Source organism: Dromaius novaehollandiae, chromosome 20, assembly GCF_036370855.1.
Source record: "Dromaius novaehollandiae isolate bDroNov1 chromosome 20, bDroNov1.hap1, whole genome shotgun sequence".
NCBI classification, from domain to species: Eukaryota; Metazoa; Chordata; class Aves; order Casuariiformes; family Dromaiidae; genus Dromaius; species Dromaius novaehollandiae.
The window spans coordinates 8,775,490-8,802,795 of record NC_088117.1 but is presented as its reverse complement, the minus strand read 5'-3'; the positions used below and the strand labels follow the sequence as shown (position 1 = coordinate 8,802,795).

General features: G+C 46.0%; 1 protein-coding gene and 1 long non-coding RNA gene across 2 annotated transcripts in view; both read right to left on the bottom strand.

Moving 5' to 3' along the window:
* ABL1 (ABL proto-oncogene 1, non-receptor tyrosine kinase) overlaps positions 1-27,306 on the bottom strand; it is an 82,770-nt gene that overhangs the window by 34,791 nt on the left and 20,673 nt on the right. The window lies entirely within an intron of this gene.
* Positions 12,199-15,276, bottom strand: LOC135330381 (uncharacterized). Its single transcript, XR_010392379.1, has 2 exons — positions 14,681-15,276; positions 12,199-14,250 (listed from the first exon to the last, which is right to left on the bottom strand). It is a non-coding gene; the product is annotated as an uncharacterized LOC135330381 (long non-coding RNA).

Below are 27,306 nucleotides of genomic sequence, written 5' to 3'. Positions count from 1 at the left end.
TTCTAGCATTGTTGTGTCGCCTTTCTAAAACAACCATCATTTTGTTAAAACCATTTATATTGCTCTAGAAAGCAGGTAGAAAATTAGGTGTGCGTTCAACTGCGTTTGTCTCATTAAAATTTCCCTTTCATGCAGCGTTTCTCAATCACAGGGGGCTTTTACTCCTTGGCTCGAGAGGTGCTGGAGGGCTCGGCGCCCCTCCGGCTGCGGGGTGGAGAGGCTGGGGAACGGCCCGGGGAGGCAGGTCACAAACCCCCCTGCGACGTGGGGAGCACTTGGTGTGTCACACGCAGGACCAACAAACCAGCAAATCTTTCGGTTTGTCCCTGAAAACTTCCCTCCACATCTGACAGTTTATCTTGGCAAGGCTGCTGGCTAACTAGTGCTCTTTTGCCCTCTAACTTTTTCAAACATTTAATGCTTTAGGGGAAACTCTGCATGCTTCTAGCATCTGAGGACCACGTATCCGAGACGGCAAACACTGCTCAAACTCTCTAAACATTATTTTACAGCATCACTTTGCTTCAGTCCTCCGATACATGGGGTGCACTCTTCAAAGACAGCTTGCAAAACAACCTCCGGGCACTCTACCCATACCAAACGGCAATACCAGCATTTGCATTTTTTTCCTAAATGGCACTAGCCACGCCATTTCTAGCAGAGAAATATTTACAGTAAGGACAACATGACATTCAAAGTGGTTTTACCTTTTTCCTCAAAAAAAAAAAAAAAAGAAAAGAAAAAAAGAAAAAAAAAAGGTTGAATGTGGATATCCCCATTTGACAAACTGGGAAACAAAGAACTTAAAAGCTGGCTCAAATTTAGACAGTCCAGAGAAGAGCCGAGGCTACGCACGTGATCCCTCCCTCCACCCCGGCACTCTGCACGTGCATTAGAAAGTAATGCAACGATGCAGCTCATCCCAGGCGCTCCCTTCCTCCCTCCACTTCTGGGGGCGGATTTCTATTTTATGGAAGCAGAAAAGTTTTAAAAGAAACCAACACCTGTCTCCTTGTTCCCTGCCACCTAACTTCAGAAGACGCTGAACAAATTGATTGTGTAGAACACTACCAAAAAAAGAGGAGTTAAATGCAGATTTTGAGGAGAAACATTACATAAACCACAGGAGGAGCTCAGTTATCACGTGTTTAGGCCCAGTGACATGTTAGGAAACTGGGATGAAATAACATCTTAAGAGCAGACCAGAGATCTCGCACGCTGCTACTTTGCCACGTGCTGAGCATCTCTGCCCTGCTTCTCTTTCAACTGCAGCTGCAGGAAGGCAGAACTCCAGGGAGATTACGCTGGCATTACGACGGGTACCCCCCGTTAGCAGCACCCAAGCACTATGAGTAAGGCTAATACAACGAGTGCCAGCAGTATTAACAGGGATTACGCTCCTGATGAACTCCCGGGGTTCCTCTTCCAGAGGAGGACTGCCTCACTCCAATTCAATTAACCCACTTGCCGAAGAATCGGACATGGAAGAAACGCATCCACCGAGGGAGCTGAACACAAAGAGCTATCCTGGGATGACTCCCTGTGTAGATAAACTCCTCAATTAATTCCCTCTATTTTTCCACACAGACAAGCTTGTGTGGTCCCCCTGCTACAGACTCCATCCTTCAGCATTCCCTCATTTGTGTCATGGCAAACGAGGCTGTAAGTACTTTGGAGCAAGTTTACTGCGTGCCATGAAACGAACTGGTGATACAGAAATAAAAGCCATACTGGTAGTGTCACACAGACTCTGCTACCCTTACGCCTGACATTTATTAATCCCTTTTGCGTGTTTGCCATATACACATCTTAGGATAAAACCAGTCATGAAAAGCACGCAGACTTTTGGACTGTGCAGTGACTGATGCAACCTTTAGCTAAGTCTGTTACAAAATGGCGAAACAGCTTAGGTTGGAAGTGGACTCCAAAGGTCTTTGGTTCAACCTCCTGCTTAAAGCAGGGCCATCTTTAAAGTTAGCTGACGTTGACCCAGGCCTTTTCCAGCTAAGCTTTAACCGATTCCACAGCTTCTCTGGGCAGCGTGAAACAATTCCCCTTGCTGCAAGTTGTAATGGTCGCTTCTCCTTCTGCTGTGCACCTCGGAGAAGAGTCCTGCTCCACCTTCTCCAAAACCACCAACCAGGGAGGCAGCTGAAAAGAGCAGTTAGATCTCTTTAGCTTTCTTTTCCCTACGTTGGGGGAACCCGGCTCCCTCAGCTCTCACCAGGCATCGGGTGCTCTGGCCCCACCATCCTGGAGGATCCAGTGCAGTCCAGGATGCCACAAGCCTTCACTGTTTCTGCTCATACAAGAGCATAAATCTGTTCAGATCACCTTAACGTCTGAGCTTCCTCTGCCAGACAGCTATTTTATTTCTTACTTTCTTAGTTATCCCACATTTGAGGACATTTTTTTTTCCAAACGAGAACAATCACACACACAGAGGACAGCAGCAGTGAAGGAACTGGACACCATGAGCAGAAAGTGAGTTTTGGCATTATCCACGCCGTTAGCAGCTGGAGTGAATTTTGCTGTGATAACATTAAAAACAGCTTGAGTGCTCTGCATCCGTTTAAAAGCAAAGCTTAATCTCATTTTAAAATCCTCTTCTGATACACAGAAAGATAACAGAATTTGAACCCTCAAGCACTGGGCAGTTTGGGTAGGCACGTTCGACTGTCTCGGGATGAAAAAAGTCTATTGAAGGAGAAGCAGCAAAGACTAGTAGTTAAAGCAAAGGAGTAAAAGAGTGAGTCAGAAAAAGAGCAGATTCTTGCTTATAGCTGCAAATTACCTGTGCCTTATCTTGCTCTTCTGTGAACGCGGCCGAGGATTTCCCCAAATGTGCTAGAGAAGACTAACTCACTACGGTGGGTAAAGCACTTGCTGTCTCTGGATGTGTGGAGCAACAGAAGTAGAATCACATCATTTGTAAGATGCATTTTTCTTATTAGGCAGCAAGGTTAAGAGGCATGATTTGGGGCATCCACAGGTCACTGTCTTTATGATTAAAAGTATGTCCATGCCAGAGAACACCACCATATTACATAGGGCTCTTCTGATGACATTCGTCACATAGTGGAGCAATGTCTTCTCACACCATCACCTGATTAAAAAATACATGTGTATATGAAAACGATCAAAGAAAGCTATGCTGAAATACATGAATGACCACAGCATGTGCTCCTGACACAGCTGTAACAAGGCTGGGCTTTGATCCCGCAGCAAATGCAATATTGCCTGCTTTTGTGGGGGCTGGGCTGGCTCGTCGGACAGGCTCCGATTTTCCTTGGGTTCTCAGATACTCCCTCATTAAACATCTCCACCTACTCTTAGATGCAATGGGCCAAACTTTTTGGAAGATACTGATGTATTTGATTGAGAGAACTAGAAGCTTTAAAATCCCGGCTACTGAGCTACTCTACCTCCTTGGCATGCACAAAACTGCCTGATGAAGGCAAAACTGTAAAACTGTTAGCAACGAATACAGCTTCAGTGGGCAGTGTGTATTCAGGAAGGAGAGCTTTACTACAGCGTGACAAAGAAAGCACTGCAAAATCGGAGTCTAAAATTGGCAGAGTTAAAGCTAGTGCTTGTCATACACCCAGCCCATTAAAAGCCACCTCAGATTTAAACAATCCTCTTGAGTCAAACCCCTCTTGGTTTGGATAACTGCTCGTTGACACCTCGTAGCAACTCAAAGCTACAAGCGCAAACAAGTCTTTCAGGATACTCAGACATTCGCCACTTACTTAGCAGCGACAGCACTACACAAAAAGGCAATTATCAGTGATGCCTGCCACATCACAGGCAGAGGGTGAGAAAAATCTTTTTTCCTGCGTTCACATAAAAGGACTACCTAAGCCCATTAAAACCTTCCAAGTTTGTCCACACAGCTAAGCAGAAAGCCCAAGCCGCCGACTTCACCTGCGACGAGCACGCACCAGCACGTAGGCCTGCAGCTCTCCAGTGCACTGTGCCAGGGAAACCACGGAGGGCAACCACGGAGACATTGCACGTGGCTCAATACACCTCTCAGACGTTTCACCTTTCGGTTCAGCAGTAGAGTTTGCAGGCAGAACTGAGGCTGTTTTAATGGAAAAATTCACAGCAGGTACCCACCTTTTCAATCTCCTGTCAATAATATACGACTCAACCAAAATACCACATTTAGGTTCTGCTAAAATTAGCATCATCTTGGTGATCTGTAGGACCCCTGGCATTATAACACATGCCCCAACAAACAAGGCTCCTGTTTTTCACTACTCTGCACAGATAAATCGTCTTGCCTGTGGTGATCTGCGTAGCTCTATTCCTGAATTTCTCCAGCACTGTCCTATCTCACACCCACTCTATCTCTTCTGCACTGATGCTGCTATGGTATTTTTAAGAGTTGGAAAAAACCAGACATCTGTCTTTTCCTTTCAGTTCATGTACAAAACACTTTTGTAGAAATCTTTCTTCTACCTTTCTATTTAAGCTCTTCTCAAAGCTGAGCTGACGTATTTGCAATAACTTACGTGACTGCTAGTTAGCCTCTTACCACTATTCCAACCACCTAGAAGAGATGCTAACACCCCACACACATAACGCACGCATCGACTTGAATAAAGGCTGGTTACCACTGAGGGCAAAGGGTCTTTTCTGTCCTTCAGAAGCCATCCAGCACACCGTGAATGGCCACGCAAGAGCACAGATAGGTAGCGGCACACGCAATGAAGTATTAACAATTCTGGCACCTGGACTTAGCAACTGCCACTCTCAGGGGAAGGCACAAAAAAAAAAAAAAAGCCAGGTTACAAAAAGCCCACTGTACACATCAACTGAAAAACAAAAGATTTTGCAATACAGTATGTGCATTTGTTATTTTTTCCCTTGATTTAACAGATGTTTGTTATTTGCAATCTCCATGTCTGAAGGAGTCAGTTGAAAAATGGTGGGATTACCGACAAGGGATGTTAAACTATTTGAAATTCCTCTCAAGCAACAGGGCAGAATCCTCAGCTTTAAGGCAGGAACAAGACCAAGGGCACTACTAAGTTCCTGTAATGGTGACTGTCTTCATGGTACTCATGTAAGAGAGCAAGACGGGCTGTCAGCTCCAAAGAAAACTGCTGTGGTGTGAGCACTGGAAGCCTGCGAGGTTCAGTCCAAGTCGGAAGGGGCTCTCCACAGATTACTGACAAAAATTTTGGCCTCTTCCATTAGAAGCTTGTTGAAACATCTGCAGGCAAAGAAAAAGAAAGCAGCATCTTGCCATTTTTAGATAGGATAAAAAGAGAAGCTTACCTTACACACACAAAATCACACAAACTCCACCTCACTGTAACCACTCAGCTTCCATCGTCTGCTGAGTTTATTAAGATATATCGCAAAAGAGGGAGGGGGGGCTGGGAGTTTCCGAGTGCTGGGTAAAGTCACCCTAGTTTAGGGGTTCTACTGAAATATATTATTTGCTGCCAGACCAGAGAGGAGAGATCTTAAAGACAGCCAGGGTGCAAACAGGCACGGCACATACTCGGAAAGTACCAGAAAATAACTTTTAGAAAAGTTTCTTTACCAAGTACTGACTCAGATTTTGAGAGGGAACATTTCCTTTTTTCTTTTTTTTTTTCTTTTTTTTCTTTCCCCAAATGAAAAGGCAAGGAAGTGAAAACGAAAGGTAAAGTTAAAACAAGAGGTTAAACGGGGAGTTCAAAGCCAGTGACTCCACGGAGGGACCACAGCGCTGTCTTGTGCAATTCTGAGCACGTCCACAGGAAAAGCCAGCCGGACCAAGGGAACAGTTTATTCCCGACAGTAACTAAGTAGTTAATTCCTTCCATTCAAGAGCTGAAAAATCTGCCAAAGCAGAAGACCAGGCCTAAGAGATCAGATTACATATGGGGAGGGGGTGGAAGGGGAGAAGAAGAAAAGAAAACAAGTATGCTGCAGCCCTGCGCTGTACTCGCCCCAGCGGGGACCGGGGGAACGCGGAGGAGGCAGTATTTACCCGGCGCTATCTCCGGGGCCGCCGAAACGGGCTGTCCGCACACCCACTTTCTTGTTATTCAAACCTCGTCATCCAATTTAGTCAGGAACATCAGCCTGGACTGAATGTGTTAACTCCAGCAAAACCTTTTGTACGTAAACTATTGAATAAATATTAGTGGAACAGCTGAAGCCTCTTTCTTCCCCTTGCTCTCGCTGCCCAACCTACTTAATTGAACTTCATTTTCCCTCCCCAGCGCCGTGACTGCCTGCAAGAGCTCAACGTTGGGCACAACCCTCCTAAGAGCACGTCGAGTGCGCTTGCTGCTGCCACACGTATAAGGCAATCAAAGCACTTGGAAAGCAGAGCAAGAAAGCACCCGTAGCTGCCACGTTCACACGTCCCCTGTGCAAGCAATGCATCGGTCCCGCACCACTGGGCACCTTCGTCCCACAGGTTATTAGGAAATGACGCCAAGCTCGTACCTCCGAGCGGCACGTTCACGCTTTCGCCCTGTTTTGTGGCAGTGCCGAGCCAGCACGGGCTCCCAGCGCCGCCAGCCCTCGCTTGTCTAAGCTACGTGTCGCCATGAATTCAGCAAGAATTAAGATCAATTCCTGAGATGCAGCGAGTATCTACCTTATTTTTCAAGTAACGTACGTATGAGTAAGCTACCTTCCAGCATTTGCAGGCTGGGATGGATTCAACTGGAAGGATCCCCCTTGTGTTACTCTCATCCTAACCCAAGTTATGCCCCTCTCGAGTATCAGCATCCCTCAACAGAAACCTTTCTAGAATCCACAACACGCACATTTTCTAACGTCGTAAGGAGCTTTTCTTTTCTCCCCCACCCTCCCTTTTAACAAGGAAGCACCTTCTGACCAGGACCTCAAGACTCAGGTACTTCATCCATGCAGGAATGGATACTTCTGAGAAGGTGGAAGTCCTTTGTAACCATATACATTTCAAAACCAGCATCTACATTCAGTAGATTTGAACTGCAGGGTTCATCCACCCTCTGCATCTGCCCTCAGCCTCCCTCATGTTTGCAGGCGAAACGCCCAATGCTCCACAGTTACTAGTTGCTTATTATTCCCGGGATGAGGAATTAAATATACACTCCCCAAAAGAAAAAGCTTCCAGTTAATTAGAGCTGCCAGCAGCAATGCTTCCCTCCAAACATGTCAGCGTTTTATTTTGTTGTCAAGACACAATATAAGAAGTTTTAAGAGTCCTGCTGGGACCATGACGTATTTGCTCTTGCGGAGACTGTGGCCAACAGGCAGAAGTTTCAGACAGAAATAAGCTATTGCGCTGTCAAGAAAGGCAAACGTAAAAATGTACAACTCCTTCCTGGTCCACCTGGGGCATGGAGGCAGAAGAAGAGGTATCCATTTTACGCTTAGCGTAGAGAGATGCAATTCAAGTGCTAGCTTGTTTCTTCGCAGGGGAGGAAAATATATTTTCTTTTCAATTTCCAAACATAAAAACCCATAGAAGGAAGTTCTCTAATTTTTTTGAAGAAGCTAGCTAACATTCCCTCTAGGTTGCACCATTAAGACAAATCAAAAGTCTGACACAGAATTCAACGGGGAAAAAGATCTTAAATTAAATCCTTTCCGGATGAGTTTCTTTGGTATGTGGAGGGTATAATGCTTGTAATGTTTGCATTTAGATTTAGCAAATGTTATGAGACTGAGGACTGCTCTCCTGTTTTCTGCCTTTCCAGGTGGAAAATTAGGCAAGGAAAAATAAAAAAAGGGAGGAGCGAAAAAGAAGTCAGCACTATGGATCTCCAGTAACCCAGAGCTCAGCCTCTCCATGCATTTTGAGAAACCCACAGCTCCTTCCTATTCCCTCTCTCTCTACCTACCTGTCTATCATCAGCCAGAGCCATTCACAGAGCGTATATCACATGTGGTCTGAGGTTTACAGCTGTTGGTATGAATAAAGACCGTAGATTCCTTCTGCCCACATACCAGACAGAAAATAAAGAAAAGTACAGAAGTATAAATGAACAGCAACAGTCGGCATCCTAGAAGCTATCTGACCCTGCTTCACACCGGCCTAAAAGCTGCCACGTCTTGCGTTTTAGACTCAACTGAGTCACTTCAAAATCTACCTCTCTCCCTGGAAACGATGAAGTCCTACACAAACAATTAGGAGAAAGAAAAAAAAAAAGTAAAATACCTGCTAGTGCTCTGAAAATTTGACATATTCCTCTGGAGCACGTATGTGGTGAAATTTCATTTAAGTCATAAGGATAAACTAACAATACCAGCGAGCTCCGTTCTCTCCTAAAGCCAAAGTGGAGACATGCAACCTCCACGCGCTCCTTTTGCTGGTGAGGCTGTGGCTCTCCGGGTGGGAGCAGACGGTACTGGCCACGCTGCTGTCCCTCACCGGAGCAGCAATTCCCCTGCAGCATGACGACTCCGCGAGCTCCTGCATGCTGCTCCCAGAGTAGAAGAAAAGCTATGAGCAAACGTCGAGATTAGCTGGGAAAGGTCACCCTGACACTGAGTGAGGGTCTGCGGCCAGTTAATGCAATTTAAATCCAGGGTACCTCAGTCCCACCTTTCCCGTCTTCTCCCTTTTGTTGGCACCGGTGCCCACATCAGCACGTGGCTACCAGGCCAAGAAGCTGAAGACCTTCCTCGCGACACAATCACATGAACTCCAGCGCTGGCTGCACACGGGGGCCAGGAGCACAGAGCCAGAGATGGGGCCTGGACCATAACAACTCATGCTTACATCATGCTAAAGCTGCCAAGCAATTGCACCTTCATTACTCCTGGTCGTCAGCATATACCACAAGCTCTTCTGATGTAGATCAGAAGCTGTTTCTCGGTTCAAAACACTGAGAAAAATCAGCTGTCAATAGCTGTACGGACAGTTTAATCTTAGTAACTTTTCCCACTGAAAGATCGACCAATGCAGCTGAAGGAAACAGCCATTAAAATGAAAGCAGACCAGATACAGATGCATTTCATTAATCATTCAAAGAGCATCAAGTGGGCCACTGGGTCAAACGGCACCGAGACCTGCTTCCACCTGAACTGGAAGTACTTGAGCTAGCATCAAGCAACGGGCTAAGCGCCAGTCCAAGCCGGGGAAGGCAATGCCTCGAATTCCTAGACAGCTGACAGATATCCAGAAATGCCACAATGCTGCAATACAGACCAAGCTCTTCAAAAATACATAGTTGTGAGAAAGCCTTTCTTGAGCAAGAAGCTCCTCTGTGAGTGTCTCCTCATCCTGGAGGTGTTCCATCAAGCACTACGCAGATGACACCATTCAGTAATTAAATACACAGTTTTTCTCACTTCTGATTGAGCTCCAATCCGTATTTAAGCTTCATGTCAGTAATACAAGGTTCAGACAAGCAACTTGTTATTTCTGCAGACTGCAAGCCTCGAGTGTACACTCTTACTAGCATTATCTTATTCTTGCTGTCTCCATGAAGGAAAAGTCATACAACACTCAGTAAAAATAAACAATATCCAACACTTTCTGAAGTTACACCTCTCTCTCCCAACATGCTACAAAAGGAATGGAAAATACCCCACGTTGCCTAGATATGATACAGTGGACTCCTCCTTTTGTGTGTGTTTACCAGAGGGTCTGTCCGATATCAGAACTTGGGATCAGTGCAGAAAGCCCAGACTCACTCCACTAGCCCGTGCGGTGTAAGGCTCCCTTGTATCAGTTTCAGGCCTGTAAAGGCAGGTGAGATGCATTATACCAAGTTGTTACAAAGAACAGAGACTGAACCCCCCAAATAAACAAACAAAAGCAACCCAGAACATGCAACACCAACAGAAGGATGACCAGGACTGGTACCACGAGAGGGGGGAACCCCAGGGGTTTCTGCTGCGCCCCACCTCCGGCTTGCCTCCCTCCTCCTGGGTCAGCTCAGACTCTTCAAAAGTCTCAGACCTGGACCGGGGCCAGAGGATTTTCAGGGGGTGAAAGAGCTGCTGTGTTCCCCTAATCCCTCCCTCCGACACACGCTTTATTTAGGTGGATCTATTTTAAAGTCATTCTCAAAGCAGAGGAAGCTTTGGAAAGAGAAACAGCCTAGAAATCTCCAGCAACTCCGGAGGCAAGGAGGGACGAAGCCAGTGCTTTGCCTCGCATTGAGAATAAGAGACACCAAAGAGCCAAAGCAGCAGGATTTTAAGCAACGTATCATGCCATTTATTGGATCAAGAGAGAGCAGAGGAGAAGCCCAACAGGTTGTGTGCTCTCTCATTTGGTAATTATACCTGGAGTGAGGGTTACATAAAGGATGTTGCAAAGTCCTTGTGAGGGCTTTTGCTTTGGTAAGAAGGGATAATAGCTTGGATCACGTTTGCTCTGACCACCAACCCCTCAAAGATGATCTGGTGTTTAAGAGGAAAAATACTTTAGGAAAAACAAATTAAGGGAAAATTAACCATATAGCTTAATCGTAAGGCATAAAGCTCTAGAAATACAGACATCACAGTTTTGTTTCAGTCTGCTTCGGATTTTTCGTGTAACATTAAATAAACCAGTTACCCTACGCGCCTCCATTTTGCAAGTGTAAAAGATTTTCATGTCACTCGGCTTCCGGACAGACTAAGCACAAACCAGGAGCCAGGCCTGCGATCTCTGCAGAGAAGGTCCTCGAAAAATGTGAAGCACTAAGTAATAAACCCGATATGCCAACTTCCAGTTTCTAAAGCATGTTTGCCCTTTACTCCTTAGGTGGTACTTGCAGTCTCAGAGCTCAACGAAAGGGGCTCGTGGCCGCGACCGAGGGCCGGACACCAAGGCTCCTCTGCGGGGCTCCGATGCCGAGCTCGATGCGGGCTGCTCGCAGCTGCGGCAGGGCGTGTGCAACATCGCCGACGCATCCCGCGCGGTCTGCGCAAAGCCTGCACGCGCGGGTATTACAACAGACACGAAAAGGAGCTAAATCCAAGGATAACAGGCAATTCCCCCCCACCCACACGCAGAGAAATGCTGCATTTGTATCCAAGAGGAAGAGGAGGTTTTCACGTGCCAGGACACCACAAAGCCTGTCCCACGGGGATAAAAAAGCGGAGTGCTGGTATCTCCGAGGACAGGCTCTTCCCCATAAACGTGCTGGGGCTCCCCCAGGTCTCCAGCACTGACAAAGGAGTGACAGAAATTTAGCAAATTTTACAGCGTAATGACAAAGGTGTTTTAAACCGCTTTAGCCCCAGAAGTTATAAGAAGTCAACAAAATTGCAGTGCGTTAATTGGAAATACAAAGGCTTCCACAAATGCCGTTAACACCGATTGCGGCCCTTCTCTGAATCTGCTCTCCTCGAGCTTCTTATAACATCATAAGAAAAAGCAAACACGAACAGCAACGAGGAACAGCCTATTCTGAAACCACTTCCAGGAACAGGGATTGTTTAAACAAAATACATTAAGTGAAACCATCTGTATTAAGGGTCAAACGCCATCTGAGGCTGAACGTACAAAAATAGCCATTTTACAAAATTTAGGCAATTATCCCTTTGCTTTTTTTTCATGTGAATAATCAGTTGCATGGAGGTGTCACCCAGGGAGTGGGTCGAGCGAGGAGCTCACTGTGGCTCCAGAGCCAAGAAAACACTAACACGAAGCGTGGTGTTGCCCCCTCCACCGCGCTTACAGGAAGGTTTTCTCAACCCCGCTCGCCGAGCGGCCTGCCACCGCAGGGCGGGGGGTCAGAGGAGGGGGTTAGGCAATCGTCCCTGGCGCCCTCGGCATGGGAGGGGTCCCCCGCGGCCCTGCGTCAGCCCCCGGTGCCAGACAGTCAGTTGATCTGAATCACAAGGAGATGTTGTTTTCACAAGGCTTGCTGGCAAAAGAGAGGTGACAGAAGAGGTTGGAAAGGGAAAGAAAAAATAAAAAAGGCAATTTAAAGTTATGAAGTGATCGAGGATGGGTTTTAACCCGTTTGAGCAGGGGAAGGTACTGCTGGAACGCAGTAGGATTCAGAGATGGTTGGCCATTGCTAAGGATAATAAATACTAAGCTAAAATATTCAGTAGTTATGTAAAGCATAAAAACAGGCACTTCATAAGGGATGGATATACTGTACTGTTTCAAATGCACGTTGATCCTTCCCCACCTCAAAAGGATTCACACAAGTCTCCTTCAACTCACATGAAGTCTAACTGTAATCAAAATAACACAAAAAAACCCCACAGTGTTTCAAAGCAAAATGAATGGCGAGGGCTCTTGGACACTAAACTCCTCAAATATTTATTTGGATAATATAAACTGTGAACTGATATCACTATACAAAGGTGGCAAAGTGACCATGCAAGGGAACCTGCTCTCCAAGATGCTGCTCAGTGCAAGATCTGAGCACAGCCTTAGTCACATGCTGCCGAGCTGATAATGCCCATTAACTGCAGAAATATTTCCGTATGTATCACTAGTGAAGTCAGACTATAATCATATATTGCAGCTGCAACGGCAAAATCATTAATCATTTTTTTCTGGAAACCAAGCAGGGGATGATGATGAAAGTGAGGTCTACGATTCATTCGTGTTCCACAAAACTGCCTCCGAGATGGCCAAAAGAATACCAAATTTTTTACATTTACATGCTGACATGTTTCATGCCTGGATGCTTTTTAAGTAGACACGTATTTAATGGATCCAACATAAATGCAAATGTCAGCTATCAAAAGTCAAATTGCACAGCTGTGATGTAATGAAATAGTTTTACTTTATGGGAGTGAGGTCACAGGTTTGAAATATAGCCTTAGGTATAAGAAATCTTTCACAGAAGTTGGAAAACTGTAATGCAATTACTTGCCTAATTCTAAAATTTTATAGCTATTTAAATTCAACTCTAAAGATATAAATGAGTCACATTAATTTGCATAAACATTGCTGAGCACCAGATCACTCTTCAGTCAAAATGAACTAATCAATCTCTCACGGTCTGAACGTAACAGCTACAGCAAGACAGTTAAACCTAAACTCTAGCACTGAAGTGTGTGCACGTTAAAGTACAGTCACAAAACATTTTTATATTCCCGATAACGCAGTGTCAGAGTAGTCTATCCACACGGAATAATACATGGATCAATGCGCAATGCAGCTGGAACGAGCTCATGGAACGGATATATCCAGCGTGAATTAGCAAACATGGGGAAGCGAAACGCTAGCAAGGAATCCTCTCGTAGACACGTGAACGATCAGCAACTTGAAAGCAGCTAAGCGCAGAGACACCACGGCAAACCCTAGGAGCTAGCAACGCTTTGATTCAGCTTTGCAAAGTAGAACAAGGCCAAGTTGGCGGGACAGACAGGAACATCCATCCCAAATGCTTTAGCACCATGTTACATAACGTAGCTATCAAGGCACCCCGCAGGATTCCTTAAGCAAGAGCAGAGGCAGGGCTGCCTACGAAAATGGTGCCTACTTTTCTCAGTTTTCTTCGCTCTTCACCCTCCAAAACTGGTCCTTTCTTTTTTGGAAAGGTGATCCTGGAGGACAGCTTTGTCACTAGGGACTGGGCTTGGACGCATCTGCTGAAGCTGCATTACGAGTGCTCTGTCCCACCACAGGAAAAGCCGTATCCGGAGGGGAGGCTGCTCCGGGGGGGAGGTTCTGCTTTGTTTTACTATCTCTGCTGAGAGGAACAGGCTCAGTGTGTTTTGTGTAACAAGATGGCCTTGTAAACTAGGAAAACGGGCTCTCAAGTTTGAGGTAAAAGTAATAGGGATTCAGTGGAGGATCTGAAGTACAAGACGTTCTCTCCAATTTCACTGCTTATGCCACTGTATGGACCCTTCCTGCCTCCACAAATATATCACAAAGATAAATTTACCTGTGGCTTTGAGGTGCCCAAACACTACAGCGGATAGCAAAACAAACAACGCACCAGCATCACAACAGACTTTGAGTATTTCACATGCTCAGGAAGAGAAAGCCTTGCGAGAACAGCACATGTGATCCCTGAAAGGGCCTCCCAGGAATAACGTTCGGTTTGAAGGAAGGAGGCACTCCATATCTGTTTTGTCTACATGTGGGTGGATGCAAAGAGCAGCGTGTGTAAACACCAAACCCTCCTGCGCTGGCGACACCAGGAGCAGGGAGTACTCCAAACACCGGCCGTTGCCCGGCTAGGAGCCGTGCGCACGTTTCCACACCTCCGCTGCGGCTCTTCAATGTGCTCTTGTCCTCACAGGGTGGATGAAATGGCAGAAGAGCGATCCCAACACAGCTGCATAACTTGTAGCCGTAGCACAGCTCTTAACGCCGTAAAAACCATCCCAAGTCTGAAAATGGTTGAAAACGTTGAACAGAAAGGGAGAAGCACGGGGTGAATCCGAGCGGCTGCCCCCTCGTCTTGCTTCCCGCCCCTCCCAATAAGTTATTCATTAACATACCAAAACACGCATATCAATGAGGAATTCGTGGAGATTCCCTGAATACCAAAATACTGAGTATAATGGCAAGTAAAACTAGTTTAACACCCTCTTCCAGCTCCACACCCTGCCCCGGGTGGATCACTGTTATAAAGCTCCATTTGTATTTACAGCAGCGAAGTCCATCCCGAACCCCTTCACCACCAGCGCCTTCTGCGAACCCAGAACGTCCCCGAACAGAGCAGCCACCAGAAATGCTGTGTCTTTAAATCCATCCCCATTTCCTTTTCCAAGTTTCTGTTTGAGCTGTTACAGCTCCCTCAGGACTCCACTGACTCACTGCATTTTCTGGATGACGCAAGCACGCTCTTCTGCACAGCTTCAAAACAGGCTCCAAACGTTTCCAGTCAAAAATTGGCCACCAAAGAACCGTATAAAGTCAGGTGTTCTTACTGAGCAGGCATCACCCCTGTGAAGCAGGGAACAAACTTCTGTGTCCTTCCGTATTGGAAACGTATTAATCACTGTGCTTTCACTCCTAGGAGGACTTCTAGGAATGCAAAGTGGAAACTTGAGAAGTCCTGTGCCAAATAGTTTTCTCTTGCCTGAGCACCTACGAGCGTTGACCCACCTCTTCCTCTGACCTGTTCTCCTCTGCGCCTTTTCTCAGGCAACCTGTTATTCCAGTTGGGCCGTTGATGATCCATGCAAACATCTCTCCTCAAGCGGCATCCTCTCAAAGCCCTCCTCAAATGCAGAAGCCGTCCCAAACCCCCGGCCCTGAGCTGGGTCCCAGTTTCTCGGTTCTACCTTCTACACACCTTCCTGCCGAATTTCCGCTTGCAACGTTCAGCTTTTATCCACCCTGAAAGACCTCACAGCGACAAGAGAACTAGAAGTGGCGTAAAAATGTAAAACTGACAACAAAGTGGGATAAAAATTCAGAGAGAAAGATAGGAATGTCTTGTTTAGTTATCATCTACACTAACATCAGTAGGAAAAATCTTAGAAAAACATCATCCTTGCTAGAGCCTTCTTATTCCCTTCAAGCCAAGTTAACTAAGTTCAACGTCTGAGACAAACTTGCACATACTTCAAGAGCTTTTCCGGCAACCCTTGGTAACACCAGATTTGGCATTCCTGATCATTTCTAAGAAATAAACAGGAAAAAAGAAATGCACATGCTTTTTTATTAAAATCCTTTAGGTTGCCTCTATCATATATGGTAAAACAGCAGGAAGCACAAATCTGTTTCTTAAAGTATCCTCCACTGACGGTCACCTTAAAATTACGGATCACCTAGTCCGGAACCAAGTGTAACCCCTTCCTTCTGGTCTACGTACCAAATCACATTAGAGATTATTTTTTGATTGTAAATTGATGGTGCTCTGTGGGCACAACCCAAGCCATGGTCTGGCTCACTCGGTTGCCCCCTGCCCTCAGCACACCTCACGCAGGTTTAACCAGCTCCGTTGGCAGCGGAGGCAGAGCGCACGTTCGGCACGCCAAAGGCACAATCGCCCAACGGTGCCCGGTGGTGCCCACATCGCTCCGGCACACTTTGCAGTGGGCAACCTACAGGCAAAGTCTTCTGCTAGTAGCAGGTTCATGACTACTGATTTAAAGGCCCGACATGGGCAGGCAAAGTGCAGGTGGCATCACCAGACCTGGACCTAGGCAGGCAAGGGAAGCACAGGAAACACCCACCATACCTCTTCTCACATCGCAAGGGAACACGCCACCAGCGCTGTCCCAGACATTTCAACTCCTTTGACCAAGTGTCGGGAGGCAGAAAGGCAGCTCACAGCAATCAGGAAAAGAGCGGCAACAGGTAGAGGGATGGAGCTCGCACGTGCTGTGGGGTGGCTCGAGATGATTAGTTAACCCTAAGTTCAGCAACAAGTGCTCTAGCTCCATTCCTGTTGGAAAGCGATGGCTTAGAGGGTATTTTTCAAAATTAGCTTTAATCCCTATTTTCAGTTATACAAGAAAAGCACAAACAGCACATGCTTAGCATTCTCCGTATGGACATCACAAGTTTTATACTGAACCATACGCAAAAAGTGCATCTAGAGTGTAAGTGTACTCAAACAACTCTATTTTGATACACCAACTTGCCAGTATTTGCAGTATTTTGGAACGACAGAGAAGCAAGAAGCCAACTCATGATAAAAAGAACAAATTTTCTAAAAAGATAAATACACTCAATTTTAAGATGAGTTTGGAAACTGTACACACAGCATGCTTTTTCTCACAGTCAAATTACCGCATATTTATCACATTCTGTAGCTAACAATTTCTTTTTCTAAATTTTTCAGTCTCTTAGCTCGCTTTTAAAGCAACAGAGAAAAGAAACAGCGAGCCACAAAGCTGTACCTGATGCAGGCATAATATACTGGCGTAGCATATTGGTCAGTTCTTAAACTGCTTAAAAGCTGTTTCTTCCAATCAAAATGGATTTCAAATGTAGCCTGGTGAGCAAGGACTCAAAAAGGACAGTGATTAGAAAAGTGTCAGGAATTATGATTCACAGAGGTGAATCACCACCAGCTCCCCTTGGGGGGGAATTTGGGATAAGCAAACACAACTTGAGCCCTACGCAAGATTACACAACCCCCATCAGCTAGCACAGCCATCACCATCGTTCGCTTGGAGACAGACTTCAGGTCCTCATCTCCAGGTCTCCCTCCACCGCACAGCACCTAAGCGTCTGCAGCTCCCGCTGGGTTGCTTCCACTCGTGGCTTGAGGTTTTGGTCGCCCCGAAGCCCACACACCAGCACAGCCCTGCTGCCAACCACGTGCTACAGCCCTGGCATGGAAGTCATATGGGATCTTCTCCAGAGCCATGTGTTATTCAACAGTCATAGATCAGCCAACTATAACTTCACCTGGGAAGTGCAGCAGTGGCATGCTTAGCTCCACACTCTTTCCACTTCAGACATTACATTTCTACAGGCTTTAAGCTTGGCCAAGAGTTTTATCTCCAGGAGAAGCTTGTCCCAAACTCACACAGCACACTTGGCCAAATTATCCCTGATGTTTTTAGAAAGCAAATTTTGATCCGCGAGGAACTCAAATGAGATGCATTTTTATTTGAGTCCTTTGAATTACGGAGGTGAAAACAGGGAGATAAATTCTGCAGTACATATTTGAAGAAAGTCAATGGCTTTTTTGCTCAAGTACAAACTGTGGAATTTGGCCTACAGTGCTTTACCCAAGAAGCCATCCAACCTCATGACTAAGTGCATGCAAGCTGACGGGGGTGGTGGGGAGGAAGAGACACGCAGGAAGATGGAGCTCTTATAGTAAACATCTGAGCTGTCTGGAATAAAGGCTGTGCTATTAAAATGAAGCTGCTGCTGGTTTTCCAGTATCTTCTCCTCTGTTTATCTCAGTTGCCATGGCTCTCACTTGAATCATCTGAACAAATTACATACACATGTCTCAGGCCACATTATTTCCACTCACTCCACAACTCCAGATCGACTTTCACTCACCTGGCAGCCACTCATGCCAAACAACGTCATTACGCCCAGCGACAGGGAACTGCTTCACTGACACCAGTGATTAGAAACTGATGTCAGTTGCTTCAAAATGGCCTATTAGTATTTCAAGAAATGCAGAAAAGGAGGACACAGGAAAAAACAGCTGTCCTGTTACCCTTCACCACCCGGGTTCCAAGGAAGCTGCGTTGACAGCGCTGACCTGACTCACTGCTCTTTCAGGTCACGTGGAACGGGTGGCCTTGAGCTGGGGATTTTCACCCGCCTCTCTTGTATCAGCTTGAATGAGATTGAAAGGAACAGTCAAAATTCAGCTCTCTGGCAGTTATAAAACCACCTAAATAATGCAAGTCTAACATATCCTCCTGTGACAGCAGTCATGTGCCAAGTGTCCCAAACTAAGGATTTACACATCCCAAAGTTAGATATAAGCCTGATGAAAGAGGACCAGGCTGTCTGCTTGATGGTGCTAATCCACGACAATCAGAAATATACTTAATTGTGCTGGAAACCGAGCTCACTTAGATAACCCTAAAGCTTCCTACGCTTTCAGTGATAAAGATCCATTTTCTGACTATTAGTCTCTGTCTTAGAAAATTTACAGCAAGGAACTGTGCCCTACCTTAAACATGAAGTATGAGAACATATTTCACTAGCACAGTGTCAAAATAAGGAACGTGAAGGACTCCTGCCCCTCGTCCACCTGCTGTTCTTTCCAAAGCATTAAGGATCAGAAGTCAGGATCTGACGCTGTCTGAAGACAGCAGCTGAAGCAGCACTGCAGACAGCACTCGCCGTCCAGACAGGGGACACGCTGCTGCTGTAGACACAGAGACTGCTTGGAGAGACTGCTGTCCTCCAATGTCAGAGGACAGCAGACATGCACGCCACAGGGAGAGGCTGCTGGATCTCGGGTTGCAAAACAGGAATTCCTCGGCGTTTATCATGGGAATGACTCTGTCTGGAACCAAATAAGATGGAAACTTAGGAGAATTGCTCTGGCAGCCTGTAGGAATCCCAGATTTCTCCTGCTCACCTGCAATCCAGCCCGCAGCTAAGGGTGAAAATCCTGCTCAAGTGGCCATCAGCAGGTGTGCACCTGCACTCCAGTCAGCTTACAAAGACCGCAGGTCTCGTGATGCTGAAAATGGATAGCCATTTTCAATAACACCAATGGTCCAGTCCTGGCAACTTAAGAAACAAGCAGAATCAAACGAGGAAACCGCCACTCTATTTTAATTAACGTCTTACAGCAGCTGAGGAGCTGGCCCCTGAATGAGAATCCCTCAGTTGTACTCAGCAACGCAATTACAGTAGTTTACTCTAGAGAAAGCTCTAGTCTTTAACAGCTATTCCTGCTGTCTCTTACAATCCTGGGATAGAAGTACAAACTTGAAATGAAAAGAAAAAAGAGGGCATGTCGGTGCTGTGATTTTATTGTGCTACTGCACAGAACACACATTATCAATCTGTTTGTAGCACACAAGACTGTAGAAGCCCAGTAAATTGATCCTGAATTCCTGAGATTGCCAATTTGCTCCAGGACGGTATCCGCTAGAAAGGTTCTCCTGGCACCAACAGCATGAAATCGACCAAAATAGCTCAATGCTAGATGGATTCATAAATGCTTCAACAGACAAAGTGCTGCTGTACAGAAGCACAGAACGAACAAACTCTTTAATTTTTGTTTCCTTCTACTGCTCAGACATTCTGGGAGAATTTTACTGGAGTTGAGAGAAAAGAGAATATAAAAATACAGTGGAGAAAAGGGTTAAACATGCGATAAACAGAAGCAATGCGGAAGATGCGTGCAATTTCAGTGGCCAAAATAAATCCTAGCACAGACAGACAGACAAACACTACAGGGATCATCCTCATCTCAAAATGCAGAGACATACCTTTGGCGAGCTTACAGTGATCTATTCCAACATGTGCATCAGCTCTTCTTGATCAAACTAGAGAAACAGAAGAAAACTACAGAATAGAACAGCAGCATTTGCCCAGCTCAGGCAAAAATTGGTCTTTGCCAGATCGTACCTGCTGCTCTTTACTAGAAACCATATTTGAAACCCAAGTATTAGCCAACATATAATTTTTCAAAGAAAAAAAATCTCATTGCTTTTTATTCTTTAACCTTAGGTGAAGAATACAGGGAATATCATTTCTGAGCACTACCAGGAAAGTGAAATCAAGCTATGAACAACAACTCTCAAGTTTTCAGTAAGGACTTGTGTGAGTGGCCTACCTGCAGAAGCAAGAAAGGGAGCCTTGGTGGTGGAGGTGGGAAAGGGAATGGGGAGATGGAAAACCTGCAGAAAGACTGACCAGAAGGGCAAGCACTGGCCAAGCTCCTGCCCTGGCAGAGATGGATCAGTACTACCCCAGAAATGAATACCCCAGCTCTGTTTCCCTGCCACATGGAAAAAGTGGCTGTCTATGGCCCCACATCACACTGTACAGAAGACTTTTTGGCCTTCCCCTTTAGGAAGGTACACTGTAAGTAATCCAGCATTCCCTATATACCAGCTGGCCAGATGTTACCAAGCAGGACTGTTAGCAGCTGAATTTTCCCTGCTTCTCCCTTTACTCCTTGTTCAAATTTAGCTGAAAAGTTATTAGGTATGCACTAGCTACCCGATGGACAGAAAGACAGCACTTGGGAAACTGGGCTAAAACATACTTTCTTCACTTGAAAAAAAGACCAACAAGCTCATTGCCTAGAACAAATCAGTGAAAGTCTGAATGGTGACTGGATTGTGCCTTTGTTTGCGCCCGTGGAGGGGACAGACCAGAGAAAGGCGACACAAACAGCTTCCAAGAGGCTGCTCACAAGCTGTGGGTACACGGGTACGTGTCACCCTCCATGACGACCCCTCTAAGCAATGCTCCGACCACAGAAACCTCTCACGCAGCTCATCTGATTGCTGCACAAGAGGTTCAACCAGCACAGGACATTCGGGGTGATTTAAGGGGAGCTGGTAAGGCAGCATTTCTCCTGAAAGAGAACTGGAGAGAGAAAAAGGGAGCTCAATGTTTACAGCTGTACCTTACATACAAATAAAATTCTTACCCATCAATGCTTATTTATATAAAGACTTGCTTTGGAGGAACATACACTAGTCAGTAAGTTCAAAGCTTTGCCTCAATGGTGACTGTTTTATTTTGAAAGGGTGTCACCAAGTGGTGGAAGGACAAACCGCCGCGCGGATCGGCAGGATGGAGCCGCAGCAAAGCGCTGCCCCGTTCGGGAAGGCAGAGCCACGGACGCGCCACCAGCTGAAGTGAGATGATGGAAAGAATCCAACACCCCAAGATGCTCTGTGCAGCTAAGGGCACTGATGGAAACATTTGAATAGATCAAGCAACAAAACCAAAAAAGACCACGAAGAAAATTATTCAGAAGGAAACTTCAAATACTGTGAGGTTTGTTTTTTTAGTACAAAAATTGATAAATTCATTTTCTGATCATTTCCTTTGAAACACGAAAATCACTGACAGTGAATTCCAAGGATACTGCTTTCACATGAAATAGCCAGTTCAGGGGCTGGAGAGGGGCCTGCAGGAGAGGCAAGCGAAGGATGCAGGCTGTTAAAAGGAATGAACAACGTCTCAGCCTCTGACTTTAATCTACAGCTTGAGTCAAAATGCAGTGTCTTGCACCTGACATGAAGTGGTATACGCTGTTTTTAACTATTATATTTTATGTCTTCCCAAAGCACTAGAAAAGGGCAATCTTTATAAATACACGCATCTACACAAAGCAGTCATTTAAGTTTTCATCTATTAGTCAGGCCACAGGCTAGTGCTGCTGGCTAAGCTGTTAGAAAGAGGCACCAAGCTCCTGCCCAAGAGGAGGGAGCTTCCTCGGCTGCACCAGACCCAGCCCGCTTCCTTTCGGAAGTACAGCATCCATCTGCGCCATCTGACATCTCTAAGTCACCAGCTGCAATTCAGCAGCACCCAGGCGGTGCTTTGTTATGATTCCTCACGTGCACAAAGCCAGAGTCTCTCTCTTAATTTGCTGATACTCTTAACTTGCAGTTGCTGACTTCTCTATACATAACTGAAGGAGAGTAAGGACAAGCAAAGATATTTCCAAGAATTAGTAAGATTTACAGTAGCAACAACCAGTCTTTGTGGGTCGTATCCGGATGTACAACAGCAGAGCACACCGTGATGAAGCAGGTGATACCCAAGCACTCTCTAGACAACCGGCTGTCAGTGCTTTAAGAGGAGCTTGGAAATACCACCGTTAAAGCTAAATCGGCTCTCTGGGCCTAAACCTTCAGCAAGCGAATCTTGCGCAGACAGTTCGTGCTACCCGTGCTTGCCTTCTGGCATATACTGTGACATCCTTGCTTTCCAATTTGTTTGGGGAGTAAACCAAGTTAGCTTACGTGGAATTTCCTTTGCACTCCCTCCTTATTACCCAGTTGTCTAAGAAGTCTGTAATAGTATCAAAGATCTGGGAAAGCTTTTAAGAGTAAATTTGAATAGCAAATTTCTTGTAAGCCTCCCAATATGTGGCCAGTGTTTATTTAGGCATGCTGTAGGGTCTTCTCAATCAGTGAAGTTTCAATCTGTTATAGGCTTGAAAACCCAACTGTAAGTGGTCAGAAGAGCTGGCGATGAACGCTCACAAGCTGCCTGGAGGAGAGGGAGACCTAAGCAGGCCACTAGGAGCTTGAGCTGCAAAAGACAAGAGGGAAGACGATGCCATATTACTTCTGCAACAAACAGCCTAATTAAAAATGGTAACGCTTAAGAGAAAGGTAAGAAGTAAAACATCAAATATGTAAACTGGACTTTCCATAACTTTGTAGCTGATTTTGCTTTTCAAATTGTGTCTTACAGCTACAACAACAAAGCATGTTACGTATTGTAGTCAACGTGCCTTTAACACAGCACAACAGGTCAGAGAAGCGGGGTGACTGAGCTCGCACGGGGTGCCACGGCTGGGCTGCTCCCGGACCCCAAGAGCTGGCACATCCCTAGGGCACGCACTGCCCTCGCAGCGCGGTACCTACGCACCACATCCGCCCTGAGGGGCACAGACTCCAGCAGCAGCAGCTGAGGTTTCAGGCAGTTGAAGCACTGAGAAAAGCAACTCATTCCACCCAGACCCTGAAACAGAGGGCAATAAATTCATTGACTAATTGCTCTAGTCGAGATTACAATAATGATGCAAAAGAAACAGCTGCCAGCCACTCCCTGAAATAACCAATCATTTCCACCATCCCACTTGTCTCTCTCTCTCAAAAAAATCCCTTTGCCATAGCAAACTGATCTGGAAGCTTTACAGATCCTGGAGGAAATCTTGCATCACGCCAAGAGACCTTTAGAAAAGCACTGGCAGCAAAATAAATTATTTACAGTGCTATTTCTGACAATACAATCTCCATAAATGATACAAGATTGAAGGGTTTAAAAATGAGTGCTTGTGGCTTGGGGCCCAAGCATGTGTCTAATAGAAATATTGATTAAATAGGTTTCCACAGACTCTGTAAACAGTCTGATAAAAAGGAAAACTGCAAACAGAAAATTTTTATTTGCTGTACAGTAGAACTAGCAATCACTTTACTCATTCAAACCAAGCCCGGGCAAAGTGGCTTCAGATATTTACGGAATAATTTTCTCTTTAAAACAATCCAATCTAAGGAATATGTTGTTTACCTGATTCTAATTCATAATAACTTACTTCATTTCCCTACTTCCCTAGAATAATTCGGTCAGTTGAGGCTTCTGGCTCCCAGCAAGGTTCCTGCTGTTTACTTAGGTTTTCCAGCTGGGTTGAATGATATGCAAAGAGGTCGGAGGACTTGCTGGAGGTCACTCAGAGAGGAAAGTCAGTTGGCTCTACTAGCATAATGGCCCTCCATATTTACAGCTCCCAGGACTTTGCTCTAAGCACCAGGATAACCTTCTCATTAAGATACTAAATCTGTTCTCAACATTTCAAACATTTCCAGATTCTTAGAAAAGGCACTTCCTTCCATAAGAGCTTGAAGCCACGCTGCTAAAAGGTATGATGAAAATCTGACGGCACTAAATACACATGCTCACAATTAGAAAATTCAGTGAAAACAGCTAACGTGCAGTTTTCCACTTTCAGCAGCAGAATTTTCAAATGTATTTCAGCATGTAATTGAAAAGAAAGGAAACTCCAGGGGATGTTTAAATAGAGTCTGCCTAAATATTTTGTTTAAGGGAATTATTTTCATTTTGGCTAGAATTTGTAGGGCAAAACATGCTAGGAAACCCACAATGACTGCCAGTCTTCAATTAGTTCCACTACAGGCTTCCTGCAAGGCCAAAGACGAGCCGTCCTGCTTCTCCACACTTGGATTTCAGCAAAGTTACAGGGAAGATAAAGACTCATTTGCCGGGCATTTCCCACCCCTACAATTCCACTGGCACAAACAGGGCTGCTAAGCAGAGTTCGGGAGCGTCTTTTTGAGAGTGGTTGTGGGGGCTTTGATTTGTGGCGTTGTTTTTTGTTTTGTTTTTTACAGAGCAGCACCAGGGAGGAGCATCACTCCCGCAACACTTTACCTCCTCTGTGCCGGCGCAAACACGCTCGACGTAAGCCACCCCCTGTGAAATTCTGACACTACACAAGCAAGGGTGTCAACGTTAACTCAGCACTGACACTACGATACGTTAAGCATGGTATTATGGAGAAAAGGCATTTTTGCTAAAAATTCAACACCCACTCCCATTCAGCAGGAGCATGAGCATTAACAGACGTCCTCCAAGAACGCCTGAGTCCTCCAGCCAGCAGCGCTCTCAATTGTCACTTCACCCCAACAAACCTTTGCCCTGCTCCACCTAACGCTTCTGCCATCTAAAAACCCACTCCCTTCCGCTTCCCAGTTCTCCAAACTCATGCCTTGATGTTCCTCAGTTCCTTCACTCTTCTACCCTAGAATAATTCAGGCAATTGTACCTCTGAGCTAGTTCACACACGTAAATACAACCCTTGTCTTTCCCTAGGCTCCCCATCACACCATTTCTCTCTCTCTCTCAGAGGTTTGATCAAGAGTTGAGACCTGATCACCAACTCGACTCCTTCAACACCCTTTGGCCCCAGTGTAATTCCTCAGCCACTTTTTGCTCCTCCATTGCAACATTGCACACGCTTCCATTTCTCAGTTTATTGTTCTTTAAACTTTTTTTCTTCTTTAAACCTTCACAGCTTCTCAACTCTATCTTCTCCCAAACCTAAGTTTTGACTCACACCAGTCGCTGTTCTCATGCTGGTAAGCCACCCTAGGAGAAAACCCAAACCAAGGCCAAAGATCTTGCCTGCATACCTTTTGCTGTACCCCAAGAGCATAAGCACATACAACCCATTATCTGACTCTTGCTTCTGCATTACCAATTCATTTTCCTGCTTAGTTTACATTACTGTGGAAGAGGTCACTGTACCCTTACACAGAATAAGCTTCTTCCCGTTGTGAGGCCGCACTGCTCTAACGCTCGGCATGTCTGCAACAGGATACTCGGCTGTTTTCTTCCATACAAACAAAATCTAACCTCAGGTACTGCTCGGCTGGGCACGGTTTTCAGTTGTCCTCTGCCTCACCTGCGCCATGGGCGCTACATCGCTGGGCAGTGGTGCTGGCCGCCAGGTTGAGCACCCCTCCGTGCCCGCTAACACACCAGACACACTCCGAGAGCCCGTTCTGCGTGTCGGCCCCCTCCCACCGCGGCGCTGGCGCTGCGCCATGGCGGGGGCTCCCGTCGGGAGCTCAGGTCTAGCCCCCGAGCCAACAGTTAAGCGCGCCTCCGCTCCGGCTCTGCCATGCGGCGGTCATGCTGCCGGGGTTACCACGGTTCTCAAGCATGACCGTGAACGAGGCAGGACAGGGGGTGGGGAAGGAAAGGCCAAGTTATGCCAGGAATGAGCCCGGGGAATGCGGCAGAGGTCACATTGCAGAGCGGGTACCGCCGCAGACCACTCGCTCCAGGCGCGGCACGCTGAAACCCCTGGACGGAGGGCTCTCCCAAGCCTGGGAAACGTGCAGTGGGCGATGACCTGCACCCACTTTATCTTCATCCTGCTTAGCATATGCCAAATACAATAAGATGCATTAAGTCAAGTCTTTGCTGTACCCAGCGCATGATGTGATTGGCAGACAACTTTTTTTTCTCTAATTCTGCTGATAGTATGTAATTCTGTCCATCCTTTTTAGCCTTCGCCAAATATTTATGTCAAGCTGGGAAAAAAATGCCAGGCGCAGAGCAGGGGGCGGTGGGAAGGGAATCCAGCAAAGGCTTATAAGCCAATTCCAGCACACAAAGCACTTTAACTTCTGCCCAGTCATACTCGGACTAACAATAAGGTCACCACGTTGGCCAGTCCTTTAATTAATCTTCAACAAATTAAACAGCTGAAGACCAAGCTATAAGATAATTGATAAACCTAGGCACTAATTCCACCCCATGACACAGGTGTCTGCTGGGTTAGGATAAAGTCCCAGTTGCTCTTGATAAGCCACAGCTACCTGCTAGCGGGGGGCAGACAGACTTGCCAGGACTCGGGCAAATCAGGCAGCGCGCCTGAACGGCATCGGGCTTTCCAGCCACGCGGCTGCTCTCAGCCAGGGAGCTTGCACGTACACCACTCGTACCACTTACCAGCGCGGGCTGAAGGGGAAAATTCATTATTCATTCCACTTCCAGTAACCGCCAAAGGGCCCAATCAGCAGCAGAGTCCCCCAGTGCTGAGCACTGTGCTAACGCGGATGAAGAACAGCTTCTGTCTTCTGTAGAGGTCTTAATGCCTTAGTGCTTAGGTTAAGAATAGGCCATCATTTTCTTAAGGGATTCAAAAGCAGAAACAAAGCCATAAATTATTTTCTAATTGCTTAGTAGTGAACAAAGGCAGAAAATGACCTGCTGTGTCTCAACTCTTCCAAAGGCACACGTGAATAAACAGGACTGCTGGAAGTCTAACAAACTGACAATTCATCCTAGGAAACACAAAGAAGAATGTTTGCCTAAACGCTGCCTTTCAGCAAGGCTATAATCAAAGAAAAAAAACATGTATGATAAGAAAGATTCCTGGTGGTGCTGGCACAGTAGTTATTTTCTTTAAAACACGTAATCGGGAAAGTTTGGAAACATTTGAATACGCCGTTTTGTTGGCATGCTTTCAAAAACAAAGAAAAAACCCAAATGGCTGTAGTTCAACCAGCAAACACGGCCCAACAAAAGTTACTAAAGCAAAGCGTTACAGATCCTCAGAAGAGCGCGCCACATTCCTTCACATTTTTTGTACCACAAATGGAGAGATAACTGATGCCTGCGCAGATACGCAGGATGAGCCTGTCCTCGGGACAGGGATGTAACTGGCACAAGCTGAAACTTGCTGTTATCAAGAAGTCGCACAGAAGAGCAGAGAGAAGACCTCCAGCTCCCCATCGCAGCAGGTCCTGGGCTGGGCAGGGCGATGCTGT